We start from the raw sequence: 21,931 nt of genomic DNA, 5'->3' as shown, positions 1-21,931 counted from the left end.
AAAACAATTATATAGTTATCCTTGGGCGATCTTGATTCTTAATTAGTACACTCACGTTTCCTGTGGAAAATCGATACTCTGGAATACTCCCGGGTGAAGGCTACATCGGTATCCGTGCGCTTGCTGATTTTTCTGTTTGCGTTTAAAATACCCAACAAGCTTTCTGGCGCCGTTGCCGGGGAACGGTAGCTGTGCTAGTTTCGAACCAAGTCGTCCATTTATCCTTTTTCTTTTCCTTTTTTACCACACTCACCTTATCATTTTCACCATACCACATGGATTTCACTCTAAGCATTAATGAGCATGGAATTTATTTCATAACCACTTCATTTACTCCATGCTCATATGCAACATCTGCACAATCCATTGGTCTCTCCAACATCACCACATTCGAGATCTCCAACCCCCTCTTCCTTGCTATTTATAAAAACTTTAAAAGGGCGGTTGTCGATGCATATGTCTATAATAAATTTTGCAGATCTCGTTGAGTTGATCTTGATATAAGTCAGTGTTGGAGGGGAAACCACTTCACTGACATAAATTGATGGTTTCCCAAGGACAAGCTTAGTGTCCTAAAACAAGCACTGATCAGATTGTAACATGAGCTTTTAATTATTTGCAACATTAACTTGTGTATTGAGCATATAAGGATAATTGTAAAAATATTCCTTCGGGTATTCTTGTCACTAACCTTTCCAGGATTGGAGCAAGAAGATCGGATGAATGACAAGCACAAGGTATGTCCAACCAATCATCATACAACATTGAATTAAATTCATCCAAACTTGAATTTTGCAAAATTCAAGCTTAGGGGAGTATTTTACATAAAAACATCCTTTGCCATGTTGCTATGTTGGTTATCCCTACATTTGAGACATGCTCAATTTGTTAAATACTAATCACACTACTTCATCTCCACTTGAGTAGATCTCTATAAATGCTCTCATGCTACCTTTATTTGCTTTAGTATATGTCTAGGTTTGGAGTAGTTTCATTTATCTCTTAATTAAGCATGGTGCTTAGTTTAGGGCTGATGATCTTACTTCCAAGGGAGTTTAAATTAAGCATGATGCTTAGGTTAAAATGACCTCCTAAATCAAATTAGACATGGTGTCTAGGTTGATCTTTGAGCCGATAGTATGCTACAGTAGATTTTGGATATTTTGTTGGACTAACCCCTACAGGAAAACTTTCACTATCGACCTGGGAAGTCCTGAGATAAACACACATTGGAGACAAAGAGAGAGAGCACATGAAGTTTAACAATTTACACAAGGAAGGCATAGCTCATAAGAGATGATCCATGGAGGGTGCCACAAACACGATGCACAACCCCTAAGAAAGGAAAGCTTCCACAATGTGATATTGTACCATCACTCTTCAATTAAGGTAACATCTTAAGGTATGTGACTATCACTGTTATAAGTTTATCCTTATTTCTGGCGTTCACATGAATAAAAGAGACAAACATGTATGATTTACAACTCTAGATTAACCAACCCAATTAATTCAACATGTTTAGTCCTTCCACCTTTGTGATCCCACACTCCTAATCATATGAGATAAGATGTTGCACACTCAATCTTTGGAAGGTATATATAAAAAAACATAAGTATAGATAGATTATCTTTCCATTAGGTTGAGCGATCTGATCTGACAAATGTTGTAAATGCTACACTCATGATCTTATTATCCATCAACTTTGTCTTGCTCACTATGCTTAAGGTTAGAGAAGAACAAATACACATTTGGTTCTATTGGTGTTTTCCACCAGCAGGGCCCATGCACTTGATCTCTGCCTTGTCTCTATGAGCAGGTACACTTCGAGCAAAATATGAAGGACTTTTACAACTCCCAGACTCCACCAAGTGAAGAACCTAGATCTACGAGCACAAACACACTGGAGAGACAGGGCACTCAGGCAATCACTGCCCTAAGATGCTTGAGGACGTAACTATTGGAGTAACCCGTGGAAGTAATTACTGACCTTCTACCGGTCAAGAAAGACAATCCAGGACGCTCCGTCATCCCGATCTCCATTAGCATGGTGGACTTCCCAGAAGCACTCTGCGACTTTGGCTCCAGTATCAACATCATGCCCAGGTTTCCCAAAGGAAATATTGAAGAACCTCCGCGTCCGAGTTGGTACCTTGTACGCTCCAGCAGACTTCGTGGTGATAGAGACTGGTACTGATGAGAGGGCACCCATCCTAGGGAGGCCATTCCTGAACACCTCAGGAGCTGTCATCTACGCTAGTGCTGCCAATATCAGTTTCTACATCAAGGGGAGGAAGAAGACGTTTTCCTTCAAGAACAAGACTACACAAATCATAGAGCAATTCTGACATGAAATAAGGAAAGAACCAACAGGAGGAACAAGAACAAGCAAATGTGGACCGAGTCAGCTAAGATGGCCACTGCGGTTCAAGGAGGTCAAGACCGTTGACTTAAGTCACCGTTCTTGACCAAAAAGGATGACCCAGCTCCTGCATGGAACCATGCCCCTACAACCAACATACATTCAGCTCCAGATGGCAGATCAGACATTTTGAAAGGTTATTGTCATGGGAGAAGACAAGTACGATCCACCCATCATCCTTAGGAGACCGTTCCTCAGCACCGTTAAAGCAATCATCTACATTGGAACCAGAGAAGTCCACATGCACTTCCCATCTGAGAAGGTACGCCGCTGTTTTACTGACCCTAACTATATAGTTGAAGACTCTAAGCAAGTCAGGACAAGAAGAAGACGACGTAACCGTAACCAGAGGAGGCAAATCATCAAGGACGGATGGGAGACTACGAAGGAGAAGTGGTAATATCTGAAGACATACAACTTGAACAGAACTGTCCTGAGGAGACCGTAGCACTGAGTCAGGTGTATAGAGAGAAGATAGCTATACATGAAGAGCAGGCGCCGCCGAAACCACCGACTACGCCATCCAGCAAATCCCAGGACGACTGAGAAAATGGAGAGTCCCGTTCGGAGGACTTAAAGACATCAAACGCCTTGCCAAGAGGTAAACTTGGTAGTTATCTTTTTCCTTTCAATTATTTAAAATAGTTGGCTTAGTTAATCAGATTCATGCTATCTTGAAAAGAAAATAAAAATGTTAAAAATATTAAGCCCCATGTGAGTATGCTCATTGCATAAAACCCATAAGTACATTCACTGTGGTGGCATAAACATAAAATAAATATATTCTTGTTCTATAAAAAAAGAAAATATAAAAATAAATTTATGATCCTACTAAAGAGAGTAACATTTATTGAGGAGGCTCAACATGATAAAGGCTAGATATTTATGCTAACACTTAACTAGTTCCACAAAGCTTTGTTGTCTATTTGAGCTCCACAGAATTCAAGGATCAAAGAAGACTAGCAGATGGAGGACATCCTAATCGCTATCAGGATGCTGCCGATATTCAAATACGCCTCCGTCACCTTTTAGCTACATCAGAAGAAATTACGTTAAGATCTAGCTTGGGGGAGAGCACCCCCATTCATGCACCTAAGTGTTTCTACTTGCGTTTATACTTTACTCAAATAATAAAAAGATGCATAATCATGAAAACCCAAATAAAGACTTTGTGCTTATATATATATATATTTGCTTAGTTTGGTAAATAAATAAATAAATAAAGTTTGTTATGAACCCTCATGATAAGCTCTCACATGGAAATGATGAATAGTTGCTCTACCATGACTAGTTCTAAAAATTGAAATCTCTCTCAAGTTTAGGCATGACTGTTATTAATTAAGATTTGCTCTAAACCTAAACTTGTGGGAAGAGTACTTGATCTAAAGTCTAAGTCGTTAATGAATATGATATGGGAAGGTTGAGCTGCTGTTTATCTGTTCCTAGAGATGCTAGAAAACTGGAGAATTTTATCTTTGAAAATCTTTAAAATAACACATGATGAGTTCCTGTATGATGAGAGTTTAAATTCCTACCACAGCCATATATACATGCTTGCTAGACTTTGAGCCACATATTTACTTTTTACTGCTTATGAGCATTGAGTGTGGTCAAGCTGTGTAGACCTTTAGGAGCTTGTCATGTGGTTAAATCAAGATTCACTTGCACGTTCACTCATACATGCTGCTTCTACCCCGGAAGTACGCATCCACATATATCCACCCATTTCCATCTCCAGAACCACCCAAAAATATTCTACTCCTAATCCGGGAGAGAATAGCCAAAAATATTTCTGTTTTCCCCTGTGAAATAAATGCTCATGTTATCTTGGCTACTACCACTTGCTACATTATTTCAAGAGATGAGTGCTCTAAAAAAGAGAGAAAAAAAAGAGATACGAGGAAATAAAAAGAGGCAAGTGCCCGAAACCTCGAAAGAAAAGAAAAAGTGAGACGAGAGGTAAAAATGGACAAGTGTCCGATAGTAGAATTAGGGGTACAAGATACCCACCTGAGAGACAAGAAAAAAAGAAAATATAGAGCATCTCATTCCTCTCAAAAAGCTTCAAAGAGCAAGAAAGGTATGTATTCCCTCAAAATAGCACAAGTAGAATTAGACTTTCACCATTGTTATCACCATCATCACCATACACCATTCATTTGCCACACATGCACATCTTGATTTGACTTATTGACTTGTTCTTCTGGATCCATGGTTTGACTATGCAATAAATGTCTTGTAAGTATGTATTAGCTGTCTCCCACCTATGAGCTCCAGATATCAAAAGCCTTATTAGAGTAGGGTGAGAGAAAAGGCAATGTCACTATGCCTCATACCAAAAATACCACATACTTTGAGAGAAGGCATATACCATTACTGCCTTGGTAAGGATCCAGAAATACCACAAAAGAGATACTAGAGAGAGTCATACAAGGAATCTCTGAGTTTTATTTGAAAATCTGCAAAAAAAACTCCAGAGCTATAGTTAATCAAAGAACAAGAGACATGGTGCTTGACTAGACCGTTCTATCTTTTAATTGCTCAAGACTCAAGTGACGGTTGCAAGCCCCATGGTGGAAGGTAAAATGAGTAAGTTTAAATCTTAACAGTTTACCCTAAGCCGCATGTGTATCTTTAAGGCATGAAACCACTACAGAAACTCTTGAGCCCATCTTTGCTCAGGGACGAGCAAAGGTTAAGCTTGGGGGAGCTTGTTGACGGTCCTTAATGCTCATATTTAACCATCAATTAATCATGGAAAAGGATCCAAATGCAACCAACACCTAGACTTAGGGTTTTATCTGACAGAATTCTACGAGTTTTGGTGTTTGTCTATTTCTGCAGGGGGTTATTAGGAAATACAGAAGAAAGACCCACACGTCGGGTTTACATAGAGATATTAACGTGCCGCATAATTTTCTATCATCTAGAAGACTCCAGAAGCCACGGGACCGAAGCGGAGGCCGAGAGGACTCAGGGACAGGGCGCCCGCCCTCCTCTCCTGGGCGCCTGCCCTCACATAGAGTCCAATCAGGACTCTCTTTCGGGATATTGCTCCACCGACCTAAAGGATCAAGGATAACCGTTCAATCAATGTCGGTTTGATCCAACGCCTCAGATTCACTTGAAGGGACTATAAAACCAGACCCCCTGGCCCTTGGAGATCATACCTCTTCTACAGAATCAAAGTTAGGGTTTCAATTCTTCATCCAAGTAGAGAGGATCCCTCTAGTTCTTCTAGCTCTACCTCTAGTTCATCTAGATCTAGTTCTAGTTCATCTAGTTCTAGTTCTAGTTCCTCTAGTTCTAGTTCTAGTTAGTTCTAGTTGTAATCTAGAAAATAGGGAGAGAGAAGAGGAGAGCGGAGGAGGAGCCGGATCTGTCGGATCTTCCTCAACATTATACTTTTGCAGCATCTGGTTCGTTCTTCATCGTTCTCCAGGTTCTTCAATTCATAATTCCTGAGTTCTTTAATTACTTTTATTTACATTCAAGTTATTTATTGGATTCCCGCTTGCATCAAGTGCTCTAGTCTTTATAACGCTAGAGTAGTAATTAATAGATTAGACGTGGAGTTTAGTCTTGCAATTACCTGGAATTGCACCCAATCCTGCGGATTGTTGTGGTAGCCTTAGGGTAGTGACAGCCCTAACGGTCGACGTATTCCACCTCGTTTGGATCGGTGTTTGTAGGACCGTAGTCAGACCTTCCTAGCCCCCTTCTCATCTCTTTCTGTGGTTAGTGCTCTGATGTCCCGATATAGATAATCTTGAAGTAATTCTTGATTCTTAGATCAACTAGAGAACTCTCAGGAAATTTCCTCTCTTCCCACCAAAAACAATTATATAGTTATCCTTGGGCGATCTTGATTCTTGATTAGTACACTCACGTTTCCTGTGGAAAATCGATACTCTGGAATACTCCTGGGTGAAGGCTACATCGGTATCCGTGCACTTGTGGATTTTTCTGTTTGCGTTTAAAATACCCAACACTTATCTGCCACGAAAATGTCATGAACGGGACGTGGGAAGACTCTGGAAGACATCGGAAGAAACCGGGGTCCACAGGCTACCAGGTGGGGACAGCTGACCCCACCATGGCGCTGGCCGGCGCCCCCTGTTTGGGTTTCGACCCCCCTTCTAGAAGCTTCCTCCACCACCTCCTAGGAGATATCTTGGCCCTTGGTTAAGTTGGTTTGATCCTGTGGTGCACGTTGATGCCACCGGGCTATAAATAAAGGGGCAGACCCCACTCTATGAGGCATCAAGTCATTTGGAGATCCATTCATCAAGAGCCTTCTCTAGTTCATTGGAGCCTCTCTAGTTCATAGTTTTAGCCTAGTTAGATTAGAAGCAGAAGAGTTCAGTTCTTCAGGGAGATTCAGAGCCCCTGGCGTCTGTCTCGAGCGCGGAGTTTGATATAGCTCTTATAACACCCTAAAAGTTGCTCCTTTTGAAATAGAGTTTAAAAAAAATTTAATTATGTATTTTTGTTTTCATGAAAATGTAGGAATAATAATTTTTTTATTTAAATTAAAATTTATCATAGGACTTAGCAACATTGTTGTGCATACATGCTGGTGCATAAGATTTGATGTAATGTTTGCTTGTTGCTCCTTTGTGTGTGTAGAGTGAGCAAAGTTTTTCTTTTAAATTTGCGTTTAGAAGAACAATCTTCTTTGATCGGTACGTCTTTCTCTTTATGTACAACCAATGTTTTTTTCTCAGCTCAAGTTTTTATTAGGAGCTTCCTAAAATATTTTCTTTATCACCCAAATCACTTCTTTTAGATCCTAGTCCATCAAGCAGAGATTTTTCCAGCTTTTTCTAGAACTTGTTCTACTTTTCTGTGAGCATAATCTAATTTTTAGATCCTCCATATTATCTTATCAGGCGCTACAAATACTTTATTTGGATTTCTCATGTTCGATATTGTTTCTGAGAATTTACACCAAATTTTTGGAGCTTTCAGAATATTTTTCATGGCTTAAATAATGATTCTGGACATTTCTAGAATTATTTTATCTATGAAAATAATTAATTCTGAAAATAATAAATCTCTTACATCAAAGCCCATTTGCAATAATCATAATAAATCCCAAAGACTATGTATTTGTTTACTAATGGGCTTTAATAAGTAATTAGACCTCGTAGTAAAGATGAAGTTTACAAATCAATTAGTACCGTATCGCTAGTTGACGTGAAAGTAGAGAATTTCTATGGCAAGTCCCCTTAGGTAGTAAAATTATATATTCTGCTTTGTCTACACATCGTGTGGCCTCTTTGTCATCAACCAGAAAGCTGACCACCATGCCCTGCGCCTCAGGGGCCTGCTGCTCTGCTCTACCATGCGTTGCTCCTCCAAGCAGCAAGGTTGGCGCAGCCACCCTTCACGTGCTGCGCGGTGGCCATCACCATCGCGGGCTTTGCAACCAGCGCCTCTACGCGGCATGGCTCCGCCGCGGGCCAGCTGGACAAGCCCTGGCCGAGCCCCTTCCTTCCCAACATGAGCAGCAGTAGCAGCACTCCAACATGGCCATGGTTGCGTCCGTTGAGATGGAAACCAATGTAGAAGATGACTTAATTACAGTTTTGCCACTCGTTCGTAATTTCTGTATTTTAATGGTCCTAACTCCAATTTGGTTCGTTCAATTTTTGTTAGATTCATGTCATTGCTCTCTACGCAGTAGAATAAACAACTATTACATAACTTACTTTTGAATTTATTTATTTACAATTTGTTTATTATTTAATAAATGGCTTTCTAATTAAAAATTAACCTAGGATTATAAATTGATTCTTGTTGCGTGCGAACGTGTCGACCGAAACTACATGTTAGCGATGATGCTTAACATGTCTCACATCATTGAGTTTCATGAGTTAAATATTAATTTGATTTATGCTTATGCAATTAAGTTTCCAATTAAAAGCAACACGGGTTTGTATTTTAGTCTTTTTAAAAAATAATGTTAATTTAATTAATATTAACCATGATGTCTTTTAAATTATAAATACTTAGTTCAACCACAAAACATAAGTTTTTTAGTTTAATTTCCACATGCTTTTCTATACACAGTTAAATACTAAATTGATTAATACACTTGCATCTAGTTTTATAACTAAAAATCAATATAGATTTTATATTCGGTGTTTGATATATAATTATTAATATGACATATTAATAACATAATTGTATTTCTAAACTATTAATTTGGTTAACTTGGACATGAATCATACATAGCACGAATAATTATTTCCATTTTATTTTAGTTTATAACAGTGAAGATTAGTTTGCTTAATTTGTACGGCACCAATTATGAATAAAATATAATTAGCTTCAATTTATTTTTAGGCTAAAACATGATCGGAACAATCTGAATTAATAACTTTTATATTGTTTTTTACTTAAATAAATCAAATATCTAGGTTTATCTTTTATAATATAAAACTCTTGATAGTCATTTTTTTTATTGTAGCTCAGGGTGTTTCTTGTGTTCTTGCGACTATAGTAATTAGTTATCTTTTAGTATATTGCTTAATCTTGTGTGGTGTATTGTTCTTAGTTTTTTTCTGTTTGTTGCTTGTATATTTGCCTATGTGTGGTGCTTGTTACGAGTAGACGAGAACCGTTTGTGGACACTGAAGATCAGAGATGATGATCAAAAGCTGATGGTGTGAGAATTGAGCAAGTGTTTTAAGGCAAGTATAGCATGGGATCATCCTTGTTTCCTAATAACTTTAATCAACATGTCGGGTGAGACCAGACAGTTCGATATATACGGACCTAAAGCCACTTACAATGACATACAACTATAAAAGTTGTCTGCTGTTGACGGTCCTTAAGTATCAAATTTAATTATCAAATAAACAGAGAAAAGGATCCAAATGCAACCGACACCCAGACTTCGGGTTTTATCTGACAGAATTCCACGAGTTTTGGTGTTTGTCTATTTCTTCAGGGGGTTATCAGGAATTATGGAAGAAAGGCCCACACGTCAGGTTTACAAAGAGATATTAACGTGTCGCGCAATTATCTAACATCTAGAAGAGTCCAGAAGCCACGGCAACGAACGAGAGGCCGATCGAGCCTGGGGGCTGGGCGCCCGCCCTCCCCCCTTGGGCGCCCGCCCTGGTCTAAAGGATCAAGGAAAACCGTGCGATTAATGTCGGTTTGATGCGACGGCCCATATTCACTTGGAAGGACTATAAAAGCAGACCCCCTAGCCCCTGGAGGAGAGAACCTCTATCTCTCAGAAACCCTAATTCATTATTCATCTTGGGAGAAGAAGCCTCTGATCAAGCCCTAGAGCCACCACATCAATTAGATCTCTAGTTTAGCATAGCTACATAGGATTAGAACTAGAAGAAGTCAATCTTGGATTGGTTTCCGGATCTGTCAAGAGGATTCTTGGTAATTCCTCTATTGTTCTTCAATTGTTCATCTTTGTTCTTCAATATTATGAATATGACCTTGTTCTACTTCAATATATTGATTATGACTTTGCTCTACTTGTTTATATTCGCAATTATATTGTTGTTAGTTTATCATAGTTATATGCTTGACTTAGTTAGATTGAAATTATATACATGTTTAGGATCGTATAGCGTTTATCCATGTGTACAGTGGGTAAATGATAAGTATTGTGTAGGCGTGGTGCCTATACCGTATTTATCTACGATTGTACCCTATATGCCGGATCGCGGGGTAGTTCGTGGTAGTGATAGTTCCATTGATTCTTATATAGTCCCCCTCTCATGTATAGGGCTGGCAGAGCAACATTATTACAGGGGAGTGATTGCTATGTTTCTCATCTTCCTTGATAATATCACTCTGCATGGGCGTAGTCTTGTCTCGCAATGATATGCTAGACTTTATAGTTAAGAATAATTGCACTAACTATGATATGCTAGACTTTATAGTTAAGAATAACTTAAGAAATATTCTTGTAGTTGGTCCTAATTCCATGCTAATGACTTGCTAGAATATCTATTGAGGTGCTTATCATTATTATATGTGGCTAAGTTATGCTGATCAGATTAATTATCTTTGTCACCATTCATACCTTATCTATCTTTTATATGACAGTTATTCCTGTATGAAAGAGATAGATAAATGCTCTCAATTATACATGCAACGATAGATACTCAATCTTATATTCCATTCCATAATCAACATTGATGTTTAGCAATCCCTTCCTAGTGGTAAAAATATAAATAACGATACCTAGAATACTTCTCGGTTAAAATGCTACATCGGTATTAATCTGTGCGCTTGCAGATCTCATTTATTATTCATTTAGAAGAGCAATTGCAAATTTCAATACCGCGTCTCTCATGTCATGCTGGGGATGACAACTTGGCTTTTGGTAGTGACGTTAAGAATGCCCAACAAGCATTTTTGGCGCCGTTGTCGGGGAAGGTTGATTACTAATCAGGAATGAATATGGAATTTTGTGTCATCATTCGCATCACTAATATGATTGAGATTATCAATTCTCTCATACAGTTTTACCCCGATATTTTTTCTATTTTACTTTATGCAAGGTAATGTATGAATAGAAGACATCTTCTAGGAAAATTTGTTGACAACCCCGAAGCATTATTCAGAAAAACAAGAGCCAAGCTCAAGAAGAGATCGTCAACACTTCAGCACGAAGCTTCATCCAATCAAGAAGACCACCGAAGTTTCACCCAGAACTTGTCTTTAGAATTCGAAGCCATGGCGAACAAATCGATCTGTGAGTTCTCAGCTCCCACTATGGATAACATCCGCACTGGACCTGCTGCAGAGATCGATGGCAACTTTGAGCTCAAGCCCGGACTTATCAACATGGTGCAATCCAACCAGTTCTGTGGGAAGGCACACGAATATGCTAGTGCTCATCTCCAACACTTCCAGGAAATTTGCAGCACATTCACAATATCAGGAGTCCCCAGAGATGCTATACTACTTCGTCTCTTTCCATTCTCACTATTAGGGAGAGCGAAGCAGTGGCTCTACGCTACAAAGGAGAAGAATACTACGTGGGCACTCTGCTCCATGAACTTTCTGGCTAAGTTCTTTCCCATGGGCAAGACCAATGCTCTCCGTGAGAAAATTACAAGTTTTCAGCAACAACATGATGAATCCGTTCCAGAAGCATGGGAGCGCTTCCAAGATTACATCCTAGAATGTCCCCATCATGGAATGGGGAGCTGGCTACTGATGCAGACTTTTTATCATGGGCTCGTCAATAGTGCCCATGAGACCATGGATGCGGCAGCTGGAGGAGCATTCCTATCACTCACCATACCACAAGCCACAGCTCTTGTGGGAAGATGGCGTCCAACCAAGGTTGGAATGAAGAAAGAACCCAGACATGCAAGAGAGGTGGAGGTATGCATCAGCTCAAGGAGGTAGACATGCTGTCTGCCAAGCTAGACCTGCTAATGAAGAAGCTCGATGATAGAGCTGGAGACAAGAAGGAAGTCATGCACGTTTACGACTCTCACAGGACTTGTGAGGAGTGTGGAGATACCGGACACTCAGGCAATCCCTGCCCTGAGATGCTTGAGGTTGTGAACTACATCAACAACAACAACTACTACTACTACTACAACCGTCCTCAACAAAATCAAGGTTGGAATCAACAGAGGCCTAACTACTCAGGTAATTATCAAGGTAACTTCTTACAATAATAATAATTTTCCACCTTTAAGAGAGTTAGTGACTAATCAAGGAAAGCTATTGGATAACCTATCTAAGAAATTGGCATCTAATGATGAAATGTTAGAAAATATAAATAATAAAATGGATAATTTGTCTACTGCCATCAAGAATCAAATTAGCTTTAATAAAATGATTGAATCTCAATTAAATCAAATAGTTGTTGTTGTTCCTGCTACTAACCCCGGTATACCATCACAGCCGAAAGGATTAGAATCTGCAAATCTTGTAGACATGTTTGATACAGGTAACTACTGTAGTAACCCCATTGCGGAAGTTACTACTGACCTTCTGTCGGTCAAGAGAGGCGATCCATCACAGCCGAAAGGATTAGAATCTGCAAATCTTGTAGACATGTTTGATACAGGTAACTACTGTAGTAACCCCGTTGCGGAAGTTACTACTGACCTTCTGTCGGTCAAGAGAGGCGATCCAGGACGCCCCGTCATCACGATCTCCATCGGCATGGTGGACTTCCCAGAAGCACTCTGCGACTTTGGCTCTAGTGTCAACATTATGCCCAGAGTACTCTATGAAAAATTCTTTACATATCCTTTATTAGAAACAACCATATGGTTGCAGCATGCAGATCGTATGCTAAGTTTCCCAAAGGGAATATTGAAGAACCTCTGTGTGTGAGTTGGTACCTTGTACGCCCCAGCAGACTTCGTGGTGATAGGGACTGGTTCTGATGAGAGGGCACCCGTCATCTTAGGGAGGCCATTCCTAAACACCTCGAGAGCTGTCATCTAAGCTAGTGCTGCCAATATCAGTTTCTATATTAAAGGGAGGAAGGAGACGCTTTTCTTCCAGAATAAGACTACACAAATCCCAGAGCAATCCCGACAAGAACCAAGGAAGAGGACCAACAGGAGGAACAGGAACAAGCAAGTGTGGACCGAGTCAGCTAAGATGGTCACCACAGTTCATGGAGGTCAAGATCATCGACTCAAGTCATCGTTCCTGCCAAAGAAGGACAACCTAGGTATGCCAAGCATCCACCGCTCCATAAATGGGTACAACTTCTACAAGACACTTTGCAACACCAGATCGGGCGTCAACATAATGGCCGCAGTCACCTATCGGCTCTTGTTCGGAACCATGCCCCTAAAATCGACATACATTCTGCTCTAGATGGTAGATCAGACATTCTGAAAGGTTGAAGGTATAGTAACTAATGTCCCTGTCAAAATAGACGATCATTTTGTCCATACAGACTTTTAGGTTATTGACATGGGAGAAGATGAGTACGATCCACCCATCATCCTTGGGGACCATTCCTCAGCACCATTAAAGCAATCATTTACATTGGAACCGTAGAAGACCACATGCACTTCCCCTCTGAGAAGGTACGCCGCTATTTTACTGACCCTAACTATATAATTAAAGACTCTAAGCAGGTCAGGACAAGAAGAAGATGACGCAACCGCAACCAGTGGAGGCAAATCATCAAGGACAGATGGGCAGACTACGAAGGAGAAGTGGTAAGGTCTGAAGACATATAGCTTGAACTGAATTATCCTAAGGAGACCGTAGCACCGAGTCAGGTGTGGAGAGAGAAGATAGTTATACATGAAGAGGAGGCGCCGCCGGAAGCACCGACTATGCCATCCAACATATCCCAGGACGACTGAGAGAACGGAGAGTCCCGTTCGGAGGACTTAAAAACACCGAACGCCTTGCCAAGAGGTAAACTTGGTAGTTATTCTTTTTCCTTTCAATTATTTCAAATAGCTAGATTAGTTAATCATGATCATACAATCCTAAAAAGAAAATAAAAATGTTAAAAAACAGTAAGCCCCATGTGAGTATACGAGTGGCATAAAACCCATAAGAAAATGATCGCTTGAAGGCCGCGGTGATCAAGATTGCTGATAACGTGAACACTCAAGGAGAAACCGCCGAGGCGCGCCATGATGATGTGGACGGCCGCATCGACCAAGCCGTCATCCATGGCGTGCACCATGGTGTGGCCCTAAGATTGGCAGCGATGTCCACCTAGGTCTGCAAGGAATTATCTGTCATGCCGGTCGACTTTGCCGGCGGGCCCCCAGAAGAGATCGAGAATATCAACGAGCTCGTAGAGAGCTATGACGACCATGCCACTATCCTTGCTCAATCCATGGATGCTCAGTCCGTTCTCAATAGATTGTTTGATGAGTAGTCTATATCTAGGGATTGGATTGCAAGAACAGTTTATCTTTATGAAATATTTGCCTACGATTCCTATTTGTATGCTCCTCAGTTTACTTTTTTTCTAAAGGCAACACATATCATATCGGTTGTTTTGCAAATCCTTGGAGTATTTTTCGGCTAAAGACGAGGCGTTTACATCGGCTATTCACACTCTAAGTCCTTTCATGAACCAATTCCAACACTAGGATAAAATCTCTTAAGAAATCTTCCATTAATAGCCCTAGTGAATTCTTCCTCCAGCAAAGTCTTCAAAATATATGCATTGCTAGGCGCACATCTTACTACCCGAAAAGGTCCTTCCCAATTTGGAGACCACTTACCGATCGCTCTGTCTTTCGTCGCAATCGGCATTATAATTTTCCAAACTAAGTCTCCCTCTTCAAAGTGCTTCACCTCAACCTTCTTGTTATAATACTTGGCAACACGCAATTTATTTTTTCTCAATAGTTTCCAACTCCTTGAGATGAACCAGATGTAAATCTTCTAATTCATCCATCATCAAATCCTTATAACTTTCTTTCTTCAAATCATTCTGCAATGTAACTCATCTTGAATTTGATTGTTACTCCCATGGTAACACAGCATGATGCCCATAAACCAACTCATAGGGTGATGTTTGAGTAGACCCACGACACGCCATTCGGTAAGCCCATAAGGCCTCATTAAGAACCGAATGCCACTTTTTTGGCTTCTCATCAATCTTCTTCTAAATAATCTTGATCATAATTTTTTTTGATGCTTCGGCTTGACCATTGGCTTGTGCATAGTAAGGAGAAGAATTGTGCAACTTGATTCCCATCTCTTCGGCAAAATCACAAATTTCGGATGAAGTGAACTGAGTCCCTTGATCAGTTGTTATAGTTGGAGGGATCCCGAATCTACAAAATATATGCTCCTCAACAAAATCAACCATATTTCCTGATGTAACCTTTTTTAATTGGACAGCTTCAACCCACTTAGTGAAATAGTCCATGCCAACAATACCAACTTATGTCCTTTGCTAGAAGGAGGATGAATCTGACCAATCAAATCTATGCCCCATCCTCTAAACGGCCAAGGTTTGATAATCGGGTTCATGGCAGATGCCGGAACTCTTTGAATATTGCCGAATCTCTGACAATTTTGACACCCCTTATAATACTCAAAACAATCCTCTAGCATGGTTGGCTAAAAGTAACTCGTTCTCCTAATTATCCACTTCATTCGGTAAGTTGACTGTGTGCACCACACAACCCTTCATGCACCTCATACATCATTTTTCTAGCCTCCTCTTTATTCAAACACTTGAGTAGTACTCCATCTATGGATTTATAGTACAATTGACCATCAAGAACAACAAACTTCAGGGCTTTATACTTGAGCTTTCGGGAAACCTTCTGTGATGGATTCTTTAGATAATTGGCAATTTCACTTCTCCAATCATCAACCACTTGACCCTCACTTAAAACCAAAATCTCTTGATCTTCTCGATATCCAGAAGCAATTTGGGCCAACCTATTTGCTTCCTCATTATGCTCCCTAGGGAAATGATGCAAGGTTGCTATCCAAAAATTCCTTAAAAGTTCTTGGCATTTTTCATAATATTCTCTTAATATATCATTTTTGCATTCATACTGACCAGTTAACTGGTTTATCACCAACTCAGAATCTCCGAAGACCTCAACAGCAATGGCTTTTTTTTCCGCAAGGATCCGAAGCCCCCTAAGTAATGCCTCATACTCTGCTTGATTGTTAGTAACATAAAATTAAATGGGAATAACATATCTAAAGGTTACTCCCTGTGGAGAAACTAAGAGAATGCTAGCACCACCACCTTTGCTGCAAGATGAACCATCAAAGAACAAAGCCCAAGGTGTAATGCTTATCATTTCAACAGAAAGATCATGATGTTAGTTGATAAAATCGGCAATAATTTGACCATTTATTGCTTTTGCTGATTTGTACCTCAAATCAAATTTTGACAAAGCTAAAATCCAACTTGCCAATCCTTCCATTCAAAATTGGCACTAATAACATATGTTTTATTACATCAAACTCAGAAACTACCACACATTCGACATTCAATAGATAGTGTTGAAACTTGGTACATGAATAGTACACATAAGCAAAGCTTTTCCGTAGCCCAATACCTTGTCTCTGGGTCTAACATCTTTCGGCTAAAATATGCTATTACTCTTTCTCTTCCCTCAACCTCCTCCATAAGGGCCGATCCTATCGTCAGGCTATCGGCCGCCACATACAACTTAAAAGGCCTATCAAGTCATGGAGGTACCAACACAATTGGTGCCTTCATGTATTCTTTGATTTGATCAAAAGCCTTTTGTTGTATGTCGCCCCATATAAATTCTTGATCCTTTTTAAGCTTCAGTAGTGGAGAAAATGGTAGAACTCTTTCTGATAAGATGGATATAAACTTTCTTACAAAATTAATTTTGCCAAGCAATGATTGCAACTCCATCAGGTTGGTTGGAGGGGCAACCTTGTCTATCGCTTCCATGCTCTTCTTTCCAACCTCAATCCCTCCTTTATGTACCAGGAACCATAAAAACTCACCAACCGAAACCCCAAAAGCACACTTGTTTGGGTTCTTCTTCAAACCATGTTTCCTAGTGCACTCCAAAGTTTTTCTTAAATCGGCTAAATGCCCTTCATGGTTCTAGGACTCGACCACTACGTTATCAATATAGATCTCTACAATCTTGCCAATCAACTCGTGGAAAATATAATTCATGGCCCTCTGATAGGTTGCACCAGCATTTTTCAAACCAAACGTCATAATGATCCATTCAAACAAGCTGATATGACCAGGGCATCTGAAAGCCATCTTCAAAATATCATCTACTGCCATAAAGATTTGGTTATAACTAGCATTACCATCCATAAAACTGATGACTTCATAACCGGTTGCTGCATCAACTAGCACATCGGCAACCGGCATCGGGTATCCATCCATTAGAGTGGCTTTATTAAGATCTCTAAAGTCAATGCAAACCCTCATCTTTCCATCTTTCTTGTATACTGGAACTATGCTCAAAATCCACTCCGCATACCTACATGGCCGAATGAAATTTGCCTCTAATAATCTCTGAACTTCCATTTTCACATCAGCCAATACCTCCTCTTTGAAAATCTTCTGAGGGGGTTGTTTATAAGGACGGTACCCAGGCTTGATAGGCAACCAGTGCTCAACAATGGAACGATCTAATTGTTGGTACCCCTTATCTTATAATTATAAACATCATTTTAATAAATAAAATAAATAGAGGGTAGGGTTTTGAACTAACCTTTCCCAAAGTTTTGTTGCAAATATCAATTTCAGGTATGACACGTGGAAAGGCGCAAAAGACACGAGAAAGCGCACTTCAAGAAAGCATAGTCAAAAAAGGCGCAAATCAAAGATAAATGGAAAGCCCACCAAAACACCGAACTAGATCAATCCATAACTAAGGGAAGGATCAGGGCCTAAACACGAACCGACAACGCGAAGGCGGTGGCCAGGGGGCCCACCAGTGGTGCAGCCGCACCCTAGTGCGGGCGCACCCCCTGTGGCAGCTACTTGGTCCCACCTTTTTCAGGCGGTTGTATGGTGGCATGCATAGGACGGTTTCACCTCCTACCAAATTTAGATCGCCATGAACCATCGTTGTTGGGCTATAAATAGATGGCTCCACACCATTCAACACACACACCATCATTTGGAGCAATACACCTCACATTTCTACACTTGTTCTTTAGTTTAGATTCAGTAGTATAGCAAGGCAATGCTAGCAAGGAGCGCTTGTCTCCTTGGAGGATCTTAGAGCTTCTTGGTATGAATACAATTCTGTTCTCCTCCATGAGCAACTTCTTATCTTATTTATATGATTATGCAATTGAATTAGAGTATAGTTGTGTTCATATCTTGTTCATAGTATATGAACTAGTTCTTAGTTCTTGTGCTATGTTCTTGATGTGTTCATCCTTGTTCTTCATTGTTCATCGAATTAGTATGAATAGACAAAGGATTAAGATTGGGGTAACGTTTCGTTGGGCTACGATGGCCACTCTTAGCTGAGCCTGTCAATCTGAAGCGTTGGGGTCCCGGGACTCTAGGAGGCATTTCCAATTACACGGGCGAGGTGCTCGGGTATGCGGAGATCAGTGGATGCGCGGGTATCTTTCGGGTAGAGCGGTAGGTGGCAGGGTAGTGACAGCCCTGTCATCCCTGGTATTCGCTCACGATCAGGTATTTCGGTAGGAGTTCTGTAAAGTCCCTATCGGCTGAATGTCTAGCTGCGGGGATCTCCTAGAGCCTCAGACTTAGTTCGAACTCTAGTTATATTGATTAGATGTTCTACTAACAATTCTTGCATAGTTATATAAGATCAATGCCAGCTCAAGTAGTTGTTCTTTATTTCTTTTATTTCCTTATTTTCTCTTTATTCCTTGAGATTGCCCCGATGAGTGTGTCCACTATCCATGTTTTAAGAGCCTACCGTGACCCTGATTAGACTATGTCTACCTATGCATCTCAACAAGTGATCATGCTACAAACCAAGCTAGATGCATTTGTTACACCCTCCTACGGGATTAAATACAATAACCCTTGAATACTCACAGGTTGAAATGCTACAATGATAGTTCTGTTCGATTGTAGTTTTATTCATTATATTCATGAACTATTGATTGGCGTACCTAAGTACTGTTACTTAAGATTGTAAACTCTGTGCATTTATCTGGCGCCGTGCTACAGCTTTGCATATCATAAGTAAGGATGGTTAGGATGGCCAATCCGACATTCCTAATTATTGTTACCAGACTGCACTGCTAAGGCCGGCGCCGTTAAAGGCCTTTGGTTATCTCTCTGACATAACGATAGTTATGGTGTACCAACACTCGACATTTGTGGTTTCATTGCTAATGATGGATAGTCTATATTTAGTAGTGACGCTAAGAAATGCAAACAAGCATTTCTGGCGCCATTGCTGGGGAGGGCAAAGAACAATGCAAACATCTTGCTTTAGCATTTAGCATTGATTACAAAATAAGCATTGGTAGCCACAGTTTAAGCAGGCTTATCTTTGCTGTTTTCTTCCTTTTTATTGGTATGAAAACAGGATAGTGTATGAGCGGTTTCAACTTGCTGGCAAACTTCAACAGCAATCCAGAGGCACTCGTAAGGAATAAAAGGACTCGTGCCATTTCTTCCTCTGCCACGCCGCCGACAATCGAATCAATCACCCCCGCACCGTCCGTTTCAACCACCATGGCCAGGTCACTCCGCGACTATTCCACCCCCGTTGTTGCCAACGTGCCCTTTGGGCCCGCAGTCAATACTGGGAATGGAAATTTTGAGCTTCGCACTGGCCTACTCACGATGGTGCAGGCAAACCAGTTCTATGGTTTGCTAAGTGAGGACGCAAACGCGCATCTACAGAACTAACTTGAGCTATGCGAAACCATCATCATCAAGGATGTCTCACCTAAAAGCGTCAAGCTCCGCTTGTTTCCCTTCTCCCTCTGGCGGAAGCCGAAGCAATGGTTCTACCAGAGCAAGGAAGCTGTCAACACGTGGGACAAATGTTCTACGGCGTTCCTCGTGAAATTTTTCCCCATGAGCAAAACAGATGCTCTGAGGGGAAAGATATCAAACTTCTAGCAGACTTCACTCGAATCCGTTCCTGAGGTTTGGGAAAGGCTCCAGGAGTACATCCGGGCCTGCCCCCACGACGGGATGGAAGATTGGCTCGTGCTTCAAAATTTCTACGAAGGGCTCACGCCCATGTCTAAGGGGCACATCGATGCCGCTGCTGGAGGCGCGTTCCTCTCCTTGACCATCGAGAATGCTACAACATTAATTGAGAAGATGGTAGCCAACTAGAGTAGGGGAGAGGGATGCAAAACACAAAAAGGCATGCATACCGTGAAGGAGACGGATCTACTTGCTGCAAAAATAGACCTACTAATGAAGAGATTGGACAGACAGGCCACTGATCCTACCACCGGCACTGTCCAAGCCATCGACTCATGCATTACGTGTGAGGAATGTGGGAATGTTGGCCACATGGGGATTAATTGCCCTGGAACCCAGGAGGACGCATTGTTCATCAACAATGGGTTCTACAAACAAACAGTAAGGTAATGGGTGGAATGACCAGTACCGCCCCCAAGGTAATTACTCCTGTTTTAATTCCTCCCATCCTTCGCTGAAAGATCTTGTGCTAGGTCAGGCCAAAATCAATGAAAATCTTGTTAAAAAGCTTTCTGAAAACGATCAAATTCTGCCGCTAAAGCTATTGTTTCTCCTAATTCTGTGAAAAATGTAAATGCGGTGACCATGAGAGGGGGTAAGACCACTCGTTATCCCCCTTATCCTAACCATAAGACAGGAAGGGCACCACGGCAACAGGAGGAAACACAGGCAGAAGGGCTGGCTCAACCATCAGAAGAATCCATGGAAGACGAGCCGACTCCAAATAACTATGGGGACACCACGATGCTATCCATTCCCACAAGAGAAAGGATGAAGAAGAAGGACAAAAATGAACAGTTCCTCTGCTTCATGGAAATGGTCAAAAAGACGCATGTCAGTGTACCATTGATGGATGTCTTGCATATTCTGTCCTACTCCAAGTTCATCAAGGACATCATCAACAAGAAGCGACCATTGCCGTCCACTGAAGTTGTCAAGCTGACAGAAGAATGTAGCGCAGATATACTCAATGAGCTCCCCGAGAAGAAGCAGAATCCTGGGTGCCCCACATTCTCTTGTGTTGGGCATTCTTAACGTCACTACCAAAAGTAGACTTAATTTTCTAATTCTGATAACGGAGCCAAAAATGCCAAACCTATCCCTCATGCCACTTAAGCTAAGTTGTCATCCCCAGCATGACATGAAAGAAGCGGTATTGAAATATGCAATTGCTCTTCTAAATAAATAATAAATGAGATCTGCAAGCGCATAGATTAATACCCATGTAGCATTTTAACCGGGAAGTATTCCAGGTATCGTTATTTATATTTTTACCACTAGGAAGGGATTGCTAAACATCAATGTTGATTATAGAATGGAGTATAGAATTGAGTATCTATCATTGCATGTATAATTGAGAGCATTTATCTATCTCTTTCATACAGGGATAAGTGTCACATATAAGATAGATAAAGTATAAATGGTGACAAAGATAATTAATCTGATCAGCATAACTTAGCCAGACAATAAATATGATAAGCACCTCAATTAGATATTCTAGCAAGTCATTAGCATGGAATTAGGACAAACTACAAGAATATTTCCTAAGTTATTCTTAACTATAAAGTCTAGCATATCATAGTTAGTGCAATTATACTTGGCAATCATTGCGATACAGGACTACGCCCATGCATAGTGATATTATCAACGAATATGAGAAACATCGCAATCACTCCCCTGTAATAATGTTGCTCTGCTAGCTCAATACACGAGAGGGGGACTATATAAGAATCAATGGAGCTGTCACTACCACGAACAACCCCGCGATCTGGCATATAGGGTACAATCGCAGATAAATACGGTATAGGCACCACGCCTACACAATACTTGTCATTTACCCACTGTACACATGGATAAATGCTATACGATCCTAAACATGT

This window comes from Sorghum bicolor, chromosome 4, assembly GCF_000003195.3.
Source record: "Sorghum bicolor cultivar BTx623 chromosome 4, Sorghum_bicolor_NCBIv3, whole genome shotgun sequence".
NCBI classification, from domain to species: Eukaryota; Viridiplantae; Streptophyta; class Magnoliopsida; order Poales; family Poaceae; genus Sorghum; species Sorghum bicolor.
The sequence above is the reverse complement of the archived record's forward strand: the minus strand, read 5'-3'. Positions refer to the sequence as shown.